General features: G+C 39.1%; 1 protein-coding gene across 8 annotated transcripts in view; it reads left to right on the top strand.

The window, feature by feature from the left end:
- cbfa2t3 (CBFA2/RUNX1 partner transcriptional co-repressor 3) overlaps positions 1 to 20,975 on the top strand; it is an 80,245-nt gene that overhangs the window by 16,280 nt on the left and 42,990 nt on the right. Inside the window, exons 1-2 of one of the 8 annotated variants that reach the window (XM_079605283.1) lie at positions 4,319 to 5,166; positions 13,771 to 13,829. The exons of 4 other annotated variants lie outside the window; for them this stretch is intronic. The gene's annotated coding sequence lies outside the window, so the exon portion shown is untranslated. Of the gene's footprint in view, positions 1 to 4,227; positions 5,167 to 13,770; positions 13,830 to 20,975 lie in introns of those variants that run through there. 3 more of the 8 variants (XM_079605285.1, XM_079605284.1, XM_079605282.1) reach the window with 3 other exon arrangements.

The following is a 20,975-nucleotide window of genomic DNA, read 5'->3' as shown; positions in this document are numbered from 1 at the left end:
TGGATTAAGAATTATGGGTGTAGAGGATTTATTTCATATCTGTGAGCTGGTATTAGCTGTCAGAGAAGGAGAGGTGGAGCCGGCGCAACGAGGGCTGGGCTTTTACTGGGCTTCTCACGGCTGAGAGTATTCATCCAGAGGTGTGTTCAATTCTTTTCACTTCACACACATTCACACTGGCACACGCCCACACACACACACACGCCCCCACACACACACACACACACACACACTGGCACACGCCCACACACACACACACACACACACACACACACACACACACACACACACACACACACACACACACTGGCACACACCCACACACACACACACACACACACACACACACACGCACGCACAGACACACACACACACACACACACACACACACACACACACACACACACACACACACACATGCTTTTACTCACACACTTCCCGTAAGTCAATGTAAAGCTCTTTACTTCAGTATAATGTGACGTATTTTCAGGTAAAATTAGGAAAATAATGTAGGCTAAATCTTATGATTTTATCTAATATATAAATCGGTTTCTGGACAAATGGGAGGGGTTGAAACGACCATTGGGAAACGTCACAGATACATTTTATGGATAGTTATTCATATTTTTGTATATTACAATAACATGTATACATGTTTTATCCTAGTTTTAACATAGTTAGTTTTTAATTTGTTTTAATGTACCTTCTTTTAAGGCGACCTTGAGTGCCCAGAAAGGCGCCAAATAAATAAAATGTATTATTATTATTATTAATAAAATAAGGGTAACACTTTACAACAAGGAACATAAATTAGCTGCATTATGCCAGGTTCAGATGACACGATATCAGCCCGATTTTGACGTGGTCGCGGTGATTCGTAAACGACAATGAGCATCGGGACGCAAGAATCTAGTGGGGTTTTTTATTGGTTCGTGGAGATATGGAAACAATTCTCCTGTCTTTCTGCTTCCTCGAGGGACGTCCACGAGTGAAAAAAGATAAATGCTGGCGAACGATTGTGTGGCAAACCCGGTGATAACTGGAATTAGCATTAAGCTAACGCGCCGCTTCGGTAGCCATTGTCAAACATTTATATTATATATGTAGTTCGGATATAAACACTGATGTCTACGGTAGTGATCAAAGAAAGTAAATCACCTTTTGAAAGTAGCGTGACGCTTGAAATAAAGATTGTATTTAATTACATAATTACGCCAGTAGGTGGCGACACGTGAAGTTTTTGTCATTGAAACATTAATTCAAGAGATTCGTGCAAAAACGCATTCATCCATTAATGAAACAAGTAATGTATTTATGAGTGAGTCATTGAATTATTCACACAACTCAACTTTTTAAATGAATTCATTCATATTATCTATTTAAAAAAATAGACTGCAGCAATGACATTTTGTCAGAACCAGTAAATTACATGTTATTTTGTTTAGTTTACTATTCAGAATCGTGATCATCTATTTAAAAAACAATTGTGAATTTAAAATAAAGTTACCAATATTTATTAATGTTTAATGTTAATTTCAACATTTAATAACACACAATAGAACCAAAAGTTGTATGTTAATATTATGTAAACAAACCCGAATCAACATAACAATGAACAGTTGTATTTTTATTACATAATTTTAGCAAAGATTAATAAACACTGTAACAAATGTTTTGTTCATTGTTAGTTAGCTAATGAGACATTATCTAAACCCCGCCTTTCTGAGAGCTTGCTCTGCTCTGATTGGTCACATGGCCCAGTGTGCTGTGATTGGTCGAATGCTTACAGCAAGGGTCAATGTAATACAAACGTGTGACAATGGCCAATTTTTGGTAATACTTTATTTTACAGTGTCCTTGTTATGTTACATGTACCGTATAATAGCAGTAAATTATGCATAAGTACATGCAAATGAACCCTCAACCAAACCCTAACCCTATAGTAAGTAAATGTAGTTAATTATAATTACTCAGTACTTAAATATATAAATACACCGTAACAATGACACCTTAAAATGAAGTGTAACCCAATTTTTTAACTTACAATTTGTTACACTCTAAAAAATGCTGGGTTGTTTTAACCCAATTTTGGGTCAAATATGGACAAAACCAAACGTTGGGTTAAAAATGTAATTTAAAAATGTAACCCAACGGCTGGGTTTGTCCATATTTGACCCGAAATTGGGTTGAAACAACCCAGCATGTTTTAAAGTGTAATTATACATTTAAGTACTGATTAATATACCATAGGGTTAGGATTAGCGTTCGGTTTAGGGTTAGTTGCATGTCATTTTGCATAATTTATAGTTATTACTATAGTAACCGCATATAATGTGTAGTTATAATGTAGTGTAATATGGACAAACCCAAACATTGGGTTAAAAATTTAATTTTTGGGTTTCCATAGTTGACCCAAAATTGGGTTGAAACAACCCAGCATTTTTTAGAGTGAATATTACTATACAACCGCAAAAATGCTGGGTTGTTTTAACCCAATTTTGGGTCAAATATGGACAAACCCAAACGTTGGATCAAAAATGCAATTTCAAAATGTAACCCAAAAGGCCTTTGTTTGTCCATTTTTGACCCAAAATTGGGTTAAAACAACCCAGCATTTTTTAGAGTGTATTTGTGATTTTATCGGAGTGCTTCTGGACTGTAAGCTGACCAAGCAATGGTGTGAGTGAAGGAACGGGGCAGATGTCTCTGTGTACTTTACCCCAGCGGCTGTGCTACTAACTGTGTTTGTTTACATGTCTTTACATCCTTCGCTTCGGAGGGGTGGGGAAGAAAGAAAGGCAGATGTGTGTTTCTCATCGGCTCACCTGCGGTGACACCTCTAAATCCTCCCCTAAAACTGAGTCACACAGCAGCGAATGGCTGGCAGGTGCGGCGATGGTTAAACAGTCAAAAAATGGGGGAATCAACTGAATAAAATGGAGAAGTCGGTCCATTTCTTAGCAGAAGCAGCAGCTGTATTTACCAGAGCTTTCCGCCAATGCCACAGAATATGTTCTGCATTGAAAATTCTGCCCAAACCACAAGAAGAAGAAGTCATATTCATATTCAAATGTCGGTGGAAATGCCATCTCTTATCCATATTCATAATAAATAGTGCATACGGCTCGTTGAGTCACTAAAAAAACCTGCTCTGCTATTCTGTTGAAGTGCTGTGGACTTACTGTTATTATTCGTCAAAGTCTCAAAATAAATAATTAATGACAATTACAGGCACATTATAAGCAGTCTCAGACACATATAGTGACACCTGAATGTCAAAATATCAAGTGCCATTTATTGCAAAACATTTTCATGAAACATATGCAAAAAATGGCTTGAATGTAGATGCCACTTGCTGTAATATTTTAAATTAAATATTGTTTTACCACACAAATAAAACAATATGGATAGTCAAAGTCTCGAAATAAATAATTAATCACATTTACAGTCACCTTATAAGCAGTCTCACAGTGAACTGATATATGAACACTTATGAATATCAAACTGAGTGCCATTTATTGCAAAATATTTTCATAAAACATTTTTTTAGGTTGAAAATAATAAACCAAATGAAGACAAAAAGAATTTGGATACTCTGTTGTATATTTTTTTTGTAAAATTTGCTTTAATATTTGAAATTTGTAGTATAGCCTACTATATATATTGTTTTTACCACACAAATAAAACAATATGCATATTAGCAGGCAGTTATACTAAATTAGGCTTACTACTAAAAGTAGGAATATCCATCCATCAACAGTCGATGTTTTAGCACACGATGCTCCTGTAAAATGAAATACTCAGTTTGTAACTATGTTACAAAAACATCATATCTCCCATCTGATTTGAATGGCCTCGATCGGGCTTCGGGCACCAGCTGCCTTGCTGTCAATCGCCTGATGAATGCGCGTGTACGTGATATGGGGAAACAGCGGCCCCTAGCGGCGCCTGATCAAAATACACTCAAAAACCCTGTTTCCCTGACCATCAATACTGCTCTCCGGAGAATCAATCTGACATTTTTATCAGAGACAGGGACAGCGCTTATGATCCCTTAAGAATTGCAGAAAATTGTGGGCACATCCTAATTATGTTAATAGCAGGTCTATTAAAAATGTGATATGAATTATATTAGGAATCGTCAATATCAGAAGGGGGTTATGCCGCACAAGGGAGGCAGGCTGTCAGGGAGAGAGAGAGAGAGAGAGAGAGAGAGAGAGAGAGAGAGAGAGAGAGAGAGAGAGAGAGAGAGAGAGAGAGAGAGAGAGAGAGGTTAGGAGCGCAGGAGAACGCTTCTCCTCTCCAGATGGTGTTTTAAACGCAGACAGAAGGGTCATTAGACAACAACACACCAGCTTCCAACCACTGACAACAACAAAAATAAACCAAAACGCGAGATGGTGCAGAGCGAGACAACGCGGAATGTGTAGCATCAGTTTAGCCGGGACACGAATGATGTTTTTAACGGACCGTTTTTTCGAATTCGGTGTGGCGGGAGTTCGCGAAGGACAGTTGGAGTATTAACGGAAAGATCTCCGCGAAACACTCCCTATCTAAATCGTTTCTTTAGACGAGGACTTTCGGGATTTACCACAGACAATATCCACGACACTTCTACTTGGAGAAAAATGGAGCATCAGTGGCAATATTAAAAACATATTCTATCTTATTGGAGGGATCGCGGACATCTACTGTGGAATATGATATAAAAATCCATCAAGAACGCGAGATCTGAATCGGAGGACTTTGCGATTTATTTATTTATTCTTCTGTGATTTGAGAAATCGAAGCGAACTTTTTTTTTTCGCCCGATGCATTTTTACTACGAAATTTATCAAGATTTTGACATTTGAAAGGAACGTAATACCAAAGTCTCACTACTTTAATACTAAATCTCCGCGGTGTGTGATATATTGTCTTTCTCTTGAAATTGAATTACCTCATTATTTATAACGAAAGTCAACATCGCGTGCAATCCAAAGGAGTTCAGAACTATCTCTCTATATATCTTCAGACACTCTTACAAACACGGCATATATGATTTTTATTCATTTTGGAAAGTTCTTGGCTTTTTCAATGAAGATCGAGGCGTAATTTCTTTTTTTTTTCTTTTTCGCGTGGATTATTTTGGCTGCAATTACCTCAGTTTGACTTCGACCTTCAAAAGTAAGTTATGCCTCTGCTTTATTTATCGTTTAATATTAATAGCCTACATGTCAGTAGGCTAGGCTATAGTATGGGCTGGTTATTTTATATAAAGCTGGATGTCTTCTTGTACAGTCCAGTAATATAGAAATTAAATGATCAACAACGTGAGTGTTCAATACACTTTTAAATATGAAATACAAACAATTCTTTCAAACGAGTTATTTCGAATTAAATTAGGAGCCTGTTATTATCAATACATGTTCTATTATCACTAAAAATGAATTCGAAACCAAAAATAAACCAATATTAAGTCATACATAATATATTTCTTAATCTTTCTGTAATAAGCCTATTCGTTTTAGTCTCGGTGTATGAAAAGAACCCATAAACTGCTGGAAAAAAATGCAACAAAAATAGAAAAGTTCGTTTAATGGCAATTTATTTATTTATTTTTAAACCGATTCGGTTTGATCTGATCTGTCAGAAATGTGCTCACATGCTGCCTTGTTTCACATATTCAGAAGTGAAAGCTTTAATTTTTGTTAAAACAATATTTAGCCTAACTGACAAGCAATCTTGCTGATAACAAAACTAGCATATTTAAGCTTTAATCTAATGGAAAAGTAGCAGTCATCTCTGCACCTGTTCATCTGAAAATGAGGCTATATATGAGTAGAAAAATTCAGATTTGATCTGGTGCATTGTGATGAATTGCCAGCACACCGATGGATGAAACCACAATATGCTCTGTTGCAACATCACTTGTCTTAACTGTCCTCCAGTCCAGCCCAGTCAGCATTGATGCTCCTGCAAACCACCACTTTACTCTTCAATTGACCCCAGTAAAGAGCAGCTGAATTATGAATGAACAGACGGTAATAGTTTTCCCAACAGCTGAATGTCTAAAGGTGAAACCGCACTGTGGCCACAGACTATCCTTAAACATCACCACCAAACAGCCCTACAGCTTTACAGGCAAACATCCCTGCGCTTCCACAACGCCGTTCATTAATCACAATTATCCCGTTTGCTTTCATAGAAGAGTCAGTATATGGAGTCAGAGGAGACATTGGTAGTGTGTTTGATGGGTCTTTAGTGTCTGTTAGCCTACTATAAACTGCTAAGTTTACAAGTTAGTCACCTTTTTTTCCTCTTTAAGACCATTCATAACTTTTCTAAGTCAGCTTCATAAAAACGTGTTCTTATTCGACACTGATAATTGAGTTCTTAAAGGGATAGTTTACCTAAAAATAAAAATGTTGTGATCATTTAATCACCCTTATGTTGTTACAAACCTGTATGAGTTTCTTTCTTCTGTTGAACACAAACTAATATTTAATGTTATATTATAAATGTTGTTAACCAAACAGTTGACAGTATCCATTGGCGTGTTTGGCTCAATGGCTAACATTAACTGTTTGGTTAACAACATTGCTTAAAATATCTTCTTTTGTGTTCAACCGAAGAAAGAAACTCATACAAGTTTGGAACAACATAAGATAAATGATAACTAATTATTTAAAAATATATATTTTTGGGTGAACTGGCCCTTTAAGACTCAGTCTTAACACAATGGCTTATGTTTAAATGCAAATGTCCAAAATAAAAGTTTGTGTTTACATCATATATGTGTGTGTACTGTGTATAATTATGTTGTATAGGCTATATAAATACACACACATGCATGTACATATTTAAGAAATATTAGCATGTATATACTGTATATTTATATATATAAATATAAAAAAAATAAAATGTTCTTAAATTGATACATGTGTGTGTATCAAAATAATTATACACAGTACAGTACACACACCTATATTATGTAAACACAAACTTTTATTTTCGATGCAATTAATCGCTGCCTACTAAATACATGTGCTTAATATTAAAAGCAAACCAGTTATTCACCAGAAGACTACTTCATGATTTGCACTCACTGTGAATCTAGTTTAGTAAAAAAAGAAGTGCAATGCAAACTGTCAGTGCAACACTCGGCACAGATCTGCAGTGAGAACTCACTTGTACTGTCATGTGGAAGCTGTCAGATATCTGAGGTTTGCTACACTAGTGTACAGGACGGCTGTTTCCAGGCCGGGAGAGTGTGTCCTTGTGGCAGTGACTGCAATGGGAGCAGGGACATGGTGTGCACTGGAGGTAATTATTGTAATTTGAGTGCGGGTGCAGGTGAAGTTTGCCGTCTCGTAATTAACGAGAGGAGCAGATGGCGGTGGGCGGGAGATGGTGCCGGCAGACGGCCGGTAAAGGGGGAGGGAGAGAACGAGAGAACGAGGGGTCAGCCTGTGATCAGTATAAGCACCTGATCGGCCAGGTAGTCTGACTGTCACCTGCCAGAAAGACCTTCACGTGGCGAAAAAAAAAAATCCGTTAAATTTACGGTAAAAAAAAAAACGGCAGCTGTGGTTGCCAGAAATTTACCGTGAAAAAAAACAACATTTGAGGTTTTACAGACCTTGCTAACACAACATGTGTCGGTAAAAAAAATTGGTTAAATTTACAGTAAAAAACGGCAGCTGTGATTGCCAGAATTTACCGTAAAAAATACGGTAGCAACATTTAAGGTTTTACAGACTTAACTTAAATCTACAGTAAAAAAACAACACAAAAAAACATATTTCATTATCTGATATACGTCTACAGAATTTATTAATCTTAGTTACCGTAATATTAATTTCAACATTTACTAATGCATTATTTAAAATCAAAAGTTGTATTTGTTAATATTAGTTAATGCACTGTGAACTAACATGAACAAACAATGAACAGCTGTGTTTTTTATTAACTAACTTTAACAGAGATTAAATAATACAGTAACAAATGTATTGATCATTGTTAGTTCATTAATACATTAAATAATGTTAACTAATGAACCTTATTGTAAAGTGTTACCATCATTTTTAATCTTGGCAGTATGCATGGTTACTCTAATAATCCATAAATAGACGTTGTGATGTGCTGGGGACATAAAAAGGGCTTTTGCGTTCATAATGTTGGTACACTGGTTTAAATCTGGCATGTTTCTGGCATCTTTCCGTTAAACAGAGCGACGTAAGATATGTTTCCATCCACCTATTTTTTTGTGTGCATATTTTGAATTGCATAAAAAAACAACGCTGGTTGAAAACGGCAAGATGCAAATACATTTTTAAAATGCGCTTAAAAAGTCAATTGAGGCGGATACATTTTTTATCCGATGAGCATAATATACAATGGAAACACATTTACAGAATAAATCCCTCAATGTGCATCAAGAAACGTTGAGGCTGTGATTGGATAACTGGAGTAACCAGCGGACCAATGGCATCACAGCATCTCAAATGTTGGTTTGGTGTTTCTGAAAGTCAAAGTGTGTGATCAGAGTGATTCGGTTTAATTCCCTGCAGCGTCTCACACACGAGTGTGTTCCCGAACACCAGCATCCGAACGCCAGAGAACACGACTCTGAGACACACTCGTTTATGACGGAGGGGAAAAAGAGCCTGATCACTGATATCTAGAGAGCTGTCAGATCACACACTCATCCTAATTCCCATAATGCATTGTGCGGTCACCTGAGTCCCGAGCAGGTGGGGATGACCGCGAGCTTTACAAGAGAGGTGTTTGAACCTGTTTTGTTTATTTGTCGACGTCTTTAGAAGAGCTCAGTGGAGATTATCCTGGTCATTAGCTGCCACAGAGAGCACTTATGTGTCACTTATGTCCTGGTGTGAGGAAATGAATCTCAGACTGAGTTAAAGATATGGGATCCCCCCCCCCCTTCCATCTTTCCTTCCAAAGTTGCATGTATTGAAAGGAATGCCACGCTGCATAAAATAAAAAAAATCTATAATTGCACAGTGTGCACCACAAAATCAATGGGATACAGGAAGAGTCTTGAGATTGCAGGCAAAAGTGGCACAAATCTGATTCAAAGCAGCACAAAGCACACAGAATCTGATCTTTTCTACTTTACTGATTTGGACTACATGCACATATGGTCCTGAATCAGATTAATGTCTGATGTTTTGCAACTTTTACATCACTCTAGATCAGGGGTTTAGCTCCTGAAGGTTTCTAGTATGCCTAGTGAGGACTTGATTAGCTGGTTCAGGTGTGTTTAATTGGGGTTGGAGCTGAACTTTGCAGGACAGCGAGTTTGGTGACCCCTGCTCTAGATCGACAACTCTGGACTCCAAAAGACTCTACACACAGGTAGTTCTTTGGTCACTTTATACACTTCACAGTTATAGAACTTATACGTATTACGGTGACAGCTCTATACAAGGGAAAACTATATGAGAAACACCTTGTCCCCCGTCCTCCTTACACAAATTTCCTGAGATTTGAGATCGACAACCCTACGCTGATGGGAGTCGCTCCAAAGACTTTCCACACTGTAGTTCTTTGGTCACTTGAAATACGCTGGCTTCTTCGGCACATCAACTTATAAATGAATGCGGACTTCATTTGGATTCCATGTATGACCGCGTCCCATCTTTGTTATTATTCTTTTGCACATGCGGATCATTTCAGAACTTTGACTAGTTATATCAGAATCTGATATTGGCCACATAATGTGAACAGCCAAACAATAAATCAGAATTGAGCGCTAAGGCTGCGTTCACACAGTCAGTCCAATCCGATTACTTGTGTGTATCCGGTTGGAATCTGATCTACAATTATTGACGTCCACACTGTGTATCGCTACTGTTCAGATCCGATTTGTGTGTCCATGCAACTCTCTCGTTTTATATCCGTAATATCTGCATTGGTTTCTACGTTGCGTTGGTAGGTAGGCATAGGCCAAAAACAACAACAACAACAACCGCAACATGGAGGGGTTTGCAATACTGATGAGTCTTATTTAATAAATTTTACAACATGGAATTATTATTTTTTCTGCAACAACACAGCATTGTTTCAACAGCGACTTTTAGCACGTTTCCTATAACATCGTCTGACGTTTACATTTTACGTGGCGTGAGAAAGACATAAACTACGCCGAATCCGATCAGACTGAAACCGATTTCCAGAAAATGCGAATTGAATAGGATTTCAAACCACATACAGATGTAGCTTGAAACATTTCATGCAATTTATTTGCTGTTCACATTAGCTAATTCTGATTGGATTTCAATCAGATGTGCACAAAAATCAGATTTGGACTGACAGTCTGAACGTAGCCGCTCACTCAGTCCATGTTTAGCATCTAATGAATGTCATATTTGATCGGCCTCAGTCTCAGTCCGACTGTTATGGCAAATTGTCCCATCCGGTCATCCTACGGTGCCGACCCCGGGCTCCCATTGGGAGTGCCAGTGAGAGGGAGCAGCAGGGACGGGCTAGGGGGGCAATTGCCATAGTTTTAGCCCTGTTTATCCCTCCAAACAGTGGGAAAGACGGCGACGGTGCGGTGTGAGCACATGTGTTTGACATTACTGTGACATGGCGTCCTCTTTCAGGAGAGGGAGAATGTCAGAGAGCAGTGGAGCCGGCCAGCTTCCAAACATCTGGAGTAACAAAAACACATTTACGCCACATTGTAGGAGTGGGGAGTTCACTCTGAGAGAAAACCACATCACTCTCAAAGACACTCGCTCTACTTGTCTTTCCTTTGCCCATGTGTTCTCACAAGAAATGGTGTTGTCCAATCTTAAAAACACAATTAGTCAGCTTTATAAAAGATTGCATGTAAAATAGACTATCGGCATTAAGTCTGGTCCACACTGTAGGCTTTTGTGGCCGAGACCCGCCCACTTAGACAGGAAGAGACTGTCTGATTGACATGTGAAGTTACCAATAATATGTTTAAGAGGGGGTAAATCTGAAATCTCTTAGACCAAAATTGAATATACAAATGTGCTCAATTTACTTGCTGTTAAAGGTACAGTAAGCGATTTCTGAAAAATGCTGTTGAAAGTGGATTGGTAGGGGGATAGGGAAGGAGAGAGAGAGAGCCAATCAGCAGTAGGGGGCGTGTCCACTCATGATAGGGAAGGAAAGAGAGAACCAATCAGCAGTAGGGGGCGTGTCAGCTCATTATGTGGAGCAGAGAGAGTGAGCAAGAGGGAGATTTGATGAAAGATTGTAGAAAGAAAGATGGCTGAGAGACATTACAAAAGAGGAAAGCATTTTTGTTCTTACTTGTCGTTTGTTCGTCATCTTTGCTTAATTTTTCACAAATCATTATTTTGCTTTGCTTCAGCTAGACACATCCAAAGACACACATGCATTGCGTTTCCTGCATTTTGGGGGGCGGAGCAATGAAGAGAGGGGGCGTGTTTGTTTGCGTTGATTTCAAATATCAACAGTGTTCAATAATGATTCTCAGAAACCTTTAAGTGAAACCTTGCATATCTTTAATTAATGCTAAGAAGTTCGCAAACACTGCCAAAAAACCAGCAGTTAGATCTGGTCTCCCATCAGACTTACAGAAATCTATCAGCCAATCAGGTTAAAGCTTGCATTTTTAGAAAGCTCTTGTCAGAGATACGGACACATTTCTCAAAGAAATAAGAGACTGCTCAGGCTGATGTTGCAAGATTGTTGGATCCTCATTTCTCTGTAATGAAAAACAGACCTGATCTGGTCAAACTGGGGACATTGTAAACCTCTTTGAGAAATGGCTCCCATTATGATTCGGCTTGTTTTGTTTGGATGATAAGCAAACTCTTGGTAAATAAGAAGGTGGGGGGGGGAAGGATAAAAGGATAAGTTGCCAGCGGAAGTATGGCTGAGAGACAGGGCACCAGCTGGAGTAATCCCTGCTGTAGAAGGGTTTATTAATCAAACAGTGTGGAAGTTCATATCAGCGCTCCTGTCTGTGATAAAGCTAGTTCCTCTCTCGCCCTCAGCCAGTTAGTTATCACACAGTTCTGAGTGGTAACTACAGATGAAGTTCAGTTATTAAGCCCTCACACACACATACACACACACATACAATTCTCCTCACAATGATGTTAAAGAATTGAGAAGGGGCTCTGGGCTGGATTGGGACCGGGAGACGTACGATGTAGCGTATTTTCACAAATTAAAGCAGCCGTTATCTCGCGGAAACAGAAGCAGAGCGCCGGACTATCCTGTCATTCTTGAAATGGGTTTGAGCTGAATTTCACTGCGGCTCCAGACTCTTACGAAGACCTTAATCTAACGCAGAGGTCTTCTCTGATCAGTTATTGTTCCACAACCAGGGATCCATCAGAAGGACGTTTAATTTCCATACAAAAAAAAGGAACGTTTTCAAAGCAAATGGAATTGGGAGAATTTTTTTTTTGTTGATACCGGAATGTTCCAGTTGGAGGACGGGGGGGGGGGGGGGCTTTTAAGAGGATGTTCCTATGGAAATGAATACAAATTCATGCTGAGACTTTATAGTATCAAAAGTGTCTATTAAAAGGCTGAATTGATCCCCACTGAGGACACAGCCTGACCGAGAGAGGAAGACGAGGACGGGGAATTCATCTTCATTATTATATTCTTGGCATATTTAGTTATTTAGCATATTTAGGCATTATTAACAGTGCGCCTATGTACGCTGCTCACTTGTATATTCATTTATATTTATATTTGATGTATGCACAACATATCGGTATCGGCTGATATATGTTAATTTTTAATGTTATTGTTATCGGCATGATAATATATTAAAGGCGATAAATAATGTGGTTATGAATTGCTTGAAATATGATTGGAATCACTTAAAAAAAAGGAAAATGCAGTAAAGTGCAACGTGAAAGTGAACGAATAAAAGTCTATCATAAGGGTAACATAAAATTATAATAATAAAATAATGAATTGTGTGCTTTGGACATGCAATGGTGAGGATCACTGTACCATTACTGCTTCAATAATTTCATAGAGTAAGAGAATATTAATAAATATACACTGTAGATAGATAACTTTTTGTGTGTGTGTGTGTGTGCGTGTGTGTTTGTGTGTGTGTGTGTGTGTGTGTGTGTGTGTGTGTGTGTGTGTGTGTGTGTGTGTGTGTGTGTGTGTGTGAGTTGAGCAGGTTACAGCCTTTTGTGCTCCATAAATCAGCAAGCTGTAATGACGCAAGAGCCAAAGCAAACAAGAGCAGTACTGGGCTACAGCTGGCCATAGCCTGAGAGAACGAGAGACCGAGAGAGAGAGTGAATACAGTGGAGAGACAGCAGCTGTCAGGCCCGAATCGTGCACCTGTCTCACAGGAAGCCAGGCCACTATTTCCTGGATACGCCTCCTACGCCAAACACTTCTGCTGTTTTCTCAGAGAATATACGAGGGAGAGAGGAAAAAAGAGCTAGTTATCCGAAGTCAGGGAGTTAGGATGAAAAAAGTAAGTCAGATCCTGACCGAGACATTCGAATAGATATATTTTAGAATTAAATACTGTACAAAACAGAGTTGCATTCAACTGTAAACATCTCAAGTTAAAGATATCCGACATTGTTGCCTCGTGAAACATTTGGCTGTCTAATCAAATAACGAGTCAATGAAGCAAAGGCTGAGGGCATGAGCGTACAGTATTCCACACGTTACTGGGACGTTTTGATGGATGTAGACAGTCGGTTTGGTTTTTACTGTAAAAATAATTAGAGAAGTATGGTACAATGCTCATTTACATGTTCATCCTTCTCCCAGGTAATAGTCATCCATGTGACAGACAGGATGTGACATCACTTCTAGCGCAGTAACAGATGGTGAGCATGGTAGCCTGGCATTATAGCCAATCTTGTTTTTCTTCCAGTCATGTGAGCAGGAGATCTGCAGTGTGTGTGTGTGTGTGTGTGTGTGTGTGTGTGTGTGTGTGTGTGTGTGTGTGTGTGTGTGTGTGTGTGTGTGTGTACAGGCCCTGTGTGTTTTGCTTGGCACGCGTCCTCTTTGTTTGTTCGGATTGTCAAGGCGGGTCCTCTGGAGGGCTTCTGTGTCTAATTCCCCAGCCGCCCCTCACGCTGCCTGTATGCAATTAACAGAGTAATTAAAAGCTTGATGAGCTAATTGGTGTTGGGTGAAGCTGCAGGTGTTTTGATTGGGGAGCTTGTTTGTGGAAGTGCGGAGAGCAAACAGATTCCTGTCATAGATCATTTTGTCTATTTTTTCCACACTATAAAAGTAATACATGAGTTTAGGGAAAGCGATCGCTATTATAATTATTTATCAGCCTTGATGGGAAAACTGTAATCGTTCCATAACGATCGTTCCTGTAGTGCTGAAGGACAAGCATGTCTTATTATTTGTCCAAGCATTAATAAAACAGCCATTTAGAAATATGGCTGTCTTAGAAGAACAAAATTGTTTCATTCTTTTCCCATACGGAAATGTAATATATGACATGTATGTCCCTATATCGCTAGTGACGCCGTCATATATGCTAAATATAAGACAATATATTTCTTTCACATCTCTACATATATGTTGATATAGGTTTTTTACATATATAAATTTTCCATATTAAATGAGTATATTGACATATATTAATATGATGTATATGATTATTATTATATGTATGTTTTGACCATATATGTCACCGATATGTTTAATTTATGTATGCCAAACTATTTACTATTTAACTATTTATTTCAAGTCTACATATCCACATTTCATTTCAATTTCTATCTCATTTTCGAAACTTTTATAAATAAAATGTATTATTTATTATTATTTTACCTCTTCTTGACCAGCTCATAAAAACAAAACAAATACTACACAAATTCTATTTGAAAACTGATAATTATATATGTGACATGTATATAAAAAAACACTATTATACATACATAAAATATATGGGCTGGTTTTATATGTCAATTGTTCCATTTTCTAATAGGTTTTATATACTGTATGTGTATATATTTAATATATGTATATTTCATATGTGTACATATATTACATTTCCACATATTACATTGCTACACATTGGGTTGTGTAGCCAGCATCATGTGACCTCTCTCTCTCTCTCTCTCTCTGATGTTTAATGTAAAGAATTATGAAGAGACATATTTTAGGCCCGTGAGATGGTCCAATAGAAACCTCATTGCTTGTTGTGTTCGCATCTGCCAGTTGTATGTAATTTAACAGTGATGTGCAACATCTTGTCAGCCCAGAGTGTATGCCTAATTCATACAGTCTTGCACTTTCTTGCTCGTCTTTTACACGTTTATTTGATCTTCCCCTCTCACTAAAGAACTCTCTGTCTTTGAATATCAGTTGACAGATGTGTTGTTGACGGCTGCATGCCTGCATTACTCTCGGTCCCCAGGTGTCTGAGCTGAGGACGTTCCTGTGTGTGTGTGTGTGTGTGTGTGACAGTTATTGTTGTTCAGGTGTGTGAGCTTGAGCTCTGAACAACGACACACACTGTGAACATGTTTCCACCGCCTAAAGCACGACGGTTGCTTCAGGCGGCAAAGGAAACAACTACAAACGCAACAAGTCCACAGAAGGGTGGAGGCACGCGAGTCTTGGACTGTGAAACGGAGAGATTCTCCACCCTGAAAAAACCCAGACCCCCCTAGCATGAAGCTAAACAACGAACACCTTCTTGTAAATGTGCTCTCGAATGTTCCCTACTCATGCAGAAGAAGTGGCCAAACACTCATCTCTGCATCTCGACTGGTGCCCAGCGCTGTCCTAACACACTCCAGATGGGCCGAGCTGGGGAGTTGTTCTTGGCACGTCCCGGCTCGGCTGAATGTCACAAATACTTTCCTTTATTTAGGAATGGCTAAGGCCGGGCGGCTGAAGAGAGGATAGGAGGGAGTAGGGTAGAGAGAAGCTCAGCAACATCTGGGTTTTATTAGCAGCCATTGGGAGAAAATCTGAAAAGGAAGTTTTTTTCTTTCTTGCCTTTTTGGGTAGTGCTGGGCTTCCCAGAGTCCTGACCACTGATTACACCCTCCCTGTGGAGAACAGATGGCATTGAGACTTAAGTACAATTTGATCAATAATAGAGTATACGAGCTAATAGCTTGTGTTTTGGATGCTGCTTCATAGCATGAGATGCTGATGTCCCAGTTTTCTTAAGTTGCCTGACCAGCAAGAATTCCTTGTACTGGTAGACCAGTTTTACTCAGGGTGGTTAAGCTGGTCCATCAGCTATACTTTACACGCACCAAATCTGCATAAACCAGCATGGACCAGCAAGATAAGAGGAAGCCCCCTTTAAGTAGACCATGACTTTGTTTTGTAGGACATGTTCCTGAATCAACATCTTTGTTGGTCAGTGGGGTCAAGGTTTGGCTGGTTAGTTTTGACAATTAACCCCTGCTAGTGGGAGTGTTAATGAATAACTTTCTCCAGGTATATGTTTAAAACAGCAAAAGTGAAACGTGCTCTGTGGGGGCCCAGTGGGGCAATACTGGTGTGGTACACCACCCCAGCAGAGGACGTCCCTGGATTGTAGGTCCAGTGGCACCGCAAACCTGCTCAATCACTTCCATCTCAGACACGGTTTTAATTATTCTTATTTCTTTTGATTATTTTAATTTCTTCTATGTAAAGCACTTTGAATTACCACTGTTTAGCTTTGCATTTACTGAATGAGCACTGTGCCACTGTTCGTCCGACTGTTTGCACTGTATTTTATTTTCTAAACTGTTTTAATTATTCTTATTTCTTTTATTATCTATGTAATTATTTTTATTTTTATTTCTTCTATGTAAAGCACTTTGAATTACCACTGTGTATGAAATGTGCTATATAAATAAACTTGCCTTGCCTTGCCTATATCTAGTGCTACAGCTTTAGGGATAGGAAAAGATCAGAAACAACATTCTTTTCAGCTGTTAATTTTAGGGAAGCACCGATATGAAAATTTTGGCCGATAACGATAAGTCTTTATATTTGAAAGCCGATAACCGATATATTGGCCGCTAAATCTAATTCCAAATTTGTGTATACTTTTTGAGAGCCTGATTACAAAAAAACAAAAATCGTACCATTTAAAAGCCATGTCCCAAACACACAATTATAATGTACTCATTATAATTTTATGTAGCCGATATGACAGACTTGTGCTGAACCGAATTTTCCTTTTTTGAAGTGATTCCAATCATATTTCAAGCAATCCAAATCCATCATGTCGAACAGTGCGCATCTGAAGTGTCTCAGCTGAAGGAAATAAAATATTATTTATCGGCTTTAATATATCGGCCAAATTTTCCTACCAGACCGATACCGATAAATTAACATATTGCCCGATACCGATATGGTGACCGATATAGTTCATTTCTCTCTGATTTAAGGCATAGGTAATGATTAGGTTTAGGGTAGGGTTAGGACTATGCCTAGGACCTAGACATGGGACAAGGATGTGGGTCCAGGAACACGTCCTTCTTGGGTAAAACCCTTGAAAGTGTGTTTGGAAAACGATCTGTCAATAAACAGGTTTCCTTTCGCTCTAGTCAAGCTGAGCTGAGATGTTCCCCTCTTACCACTTCCTAGATGAGGTGAAACCCAAGAGAACAGCATTTAGCGTACGTCTTCCTCATAACAGAAGGATATGAGGATCTCTTCGGAACAGAGACAAGAGAATGTGTCTGTACACTCTTTAACACAACTGTACTGTGGTTACACACGCACCATTTTTGGTGACCCCGACATTCTTTCCCACACACACGTACATGCTGGACGTCTCTCTCTCTCTCACACACACACACATATACAGAGTCTCAGGGCCCAGGGGTCTGTTCAGCTTGTGACTAAATACGCATTTATTGCCATCTGAATGTTTGTTTTCTCAAAACATATTTGCTCAGCTGAAGACGCCTGCTTAGGCTCACAGAGAGAGTGTGTTTGTGTGTTGCGTGCTCTCTCACCCTTATTGTACTTTGAGTTGTAAATAATTGAGAGATAAGTTCGGTGTGGAGAGCACATGATGCTGGACAATTAGATGTAGACAAGTTGACTAACTCTGTTCCTATACATAATGAGCTGCCTTTCAGTCGACTACCTACAGTAAATAGGCAGCTGCCTTCTAAGGGGTGAAGTGGATCCCCGTAAGAGTAGAGGTCGGTGTTAGTGTAGAAGAACCGCCTCCTGAACCTCCTTTGCCCCAGAAACGCACATATGGGGCCCTATCTTGCACCCAGTGCAATTGACTTTGTACACCGACGCATGTATCATTCCTATTCTGCACCCGCGCACAGCGGACTTTTCCCTCCACAGACGCACGTCGGTAAATTAGGGAATGAACTTGCGCTCGGTTCAGTGAAAAGATTTTGGAGTTTAAAAAAGCAATTCCGCCACTGACCAGAAAAAAACCCAGTCTAAAGCGGCGCCGCGCGTTAGTCATATGCTATTTTAAGGGCGCGTGCTTGTCCATTATGTAGCGTGTGAATCAAAGCATACACTTTGATTCTCTAATCTAAACAGACGCAGCAGTTTTCATTTTTGCAAATCATACATTATTACAAGGAAAATTATTAACACACGAGGGAAATCATTGTTGTGTCCATGAAGATGTGAAAAAATAAATCTAGCTTACACATTTACCCAAATTATTATACGCCCGTTTAACCGAAGCTTATTGGTGGGTTTCTCCCATCATCCCCAATGTCACTTCTCTGTGTTTTACGGCCCTGACGAGAACGTCGGTCTCCTCGGCTGTGAACCGCTCCTGGTGTGCGCTGGCAAACCCGCCGTTATAATAGCAATCCGCCGTGGAACAAGCGCGCCGGCTCTTAAAGGGAATGTGAGAGGACGCTCTGATTGGTTTATTTCACGTTACACCCAAACCACACCTATGAGTAATGAAGCGACTTCAGACCAACACATTTTAGATTTGCGTCGGGTGCAAGAATCGTTTATCCCGCCGGTATAATAGCAACAGCGCCCGGGATCCGCCCACAGAGTTACTTGCGTTTCACGTTTGATACTTGCGCTTCAGAACGTTAAAATAGGGCCCATGATGTGGTCTAGGTAACAATACACTTCCCTTACTAGTTCACACAGACTCCTACAAAGAGGGATATTGGGATAATGTCTGGTCAGATAGCAATCTCTGGTTTTTCAGCATGCAGAGTTTGCAATATGGGCTCCGGTCCAGAGGTCTATAGAGGAGGGTTTGGGTGGTGATGAGGGGAGATGGTGGGATGGCTGGGTCGAGGGATAGCGGACGGACGGGTCTTGAAGTACCGGCCAGGGGTCGAGGGCTGTAATCCTGCTGTTTTGATGAGAGGCCTCTGTTTGTGTGGACTCGGCAGCGGCCTGATGGGGAGCAGATGTGGGAAGGCAGGCGGTCGGGCACAGAGCCAGAGCAGCTGGGAGAAATTAAAAACAAGAGCATTCCTCGAGACTGGGGGAATTACAGAGGGTTGGATGGAGGGGAAAGGGGGGTGTGTGTAGTTACAGGGACAGGGAAAAGAAGCCATGTGAAATGAAGAGAGAGGGTTACCTTGAGGGGGTTTCATCGTGTTTGAGTGAAAGGTAGCACAGGACGAACTATAATGGCTAGAACAAGTGCTAGTGCGAGCAAGGAGCCACGTCACACACACCTGGCTATTTAAATTAGGTCATACACTTCTGCTGTTGTTATATAAGTCGTATTATTATAGAATAAGCTAAATGGTCCCATACGGAAATGTAATATATGACATGTATGTCCCTATATCGCTAGTGACGCCATCATATATGCTAAATATAAGACAATATATTGCTTTCACATATCTCTACATATATGTTGATATAGGTTTTAACATATATAAATTTGCCATATTAAATGAGTATATTGACAAATATTAATATGATGTATATGATTATTATTTATATAATACTGTATGTTTTGACCATATATGTCACCGATATGTTTAATTTATATATGCCAAACTATTTACTATTTAACTATTTATTTCAAGTCTACAGATCCACATTTCATTTCAATTTCATTTTCGAATCTTTTATAAATAAAATGTATTATTTATTATCATTTTACCTCTTCTTGACCAGCTCATAAAAACAAAACAAATACTACACAAATTCTATTTGAAAACTGATAATTATATATGTGACATGTATATAAAAAAACACTATTATACATACATAAAATATATGGGCTGGTTTTATATGTCAATTGTTCCATTTTCTAATAGGTTTTATATATGTGGATATATTTAATATATGTATATTTCATATGTGTACATATATTACATTTACGTATGCGGTAACCCTAAAAGATCATTTTTGGCCAATATATTTCATATATATATATTTAAATATATATATTTAAAAACACAAAACATTACTTTATTTATTATTTATTTTACCTTTGATGGTAACCCTGGGCATCCACAAAGAGAAGTTTATACTTCTAATTCTAACTAAGTATAGCTAAATAAAACCCTCACACACACACACACACACACACACACACACACACACACACACACACACACACACACACACACACACACACACACACACACACACACACACACACACACACACACACACACTCATTAATCTCACTAATCACAGAAACCAGAATTCTGGGCCTGGATTCTTGTGTGTTTGGATCTTTATATAAAAGCAAATATCCACTGATCTCAAAAGACTCCCAAAAAGTTACTGAATTACAAACTGGAGCACTTTTGTGGTGTTTTTTTCTTCTTCTTTCGTCTTCAATCTGATTATAGCACAAAAGCAGATGGACAGGGTTAGTTTTAGCTAGCCTATACGTGTGCGTTCTCCATGCAGACATCAAGCATATGGTCCGAGCGGAAGCCCAGAGAGACTGCTTTAACATCATTACAGAATCACAGCATCGAGGATCAAGTCACACATCTGTAGGAGGTCTGGTAAAAGCGTATTGCATTGTGAGCTAGATCCATTTGGCTTATTGATCTCACAGTATG

Source organism: Phoxinus phoxinus, assembly GCF_949152265.1.
Source record: "Phoxinus phoxinus genome assembly, chromosome: 2".
NCBI classification, from domain to species: domain Eukaryota; kingdom Metazoa; phylum Chordata; class Actinopteri; order Cypriniformes; family Leuciscidae; genus Phoxinus; species Phoxinus phoxinus.
The sequence above is the reverse complement of the archived record's forward strand: the minus strand, read 5'-3'. Positions and strand labels throughout refer to the sequence as shown.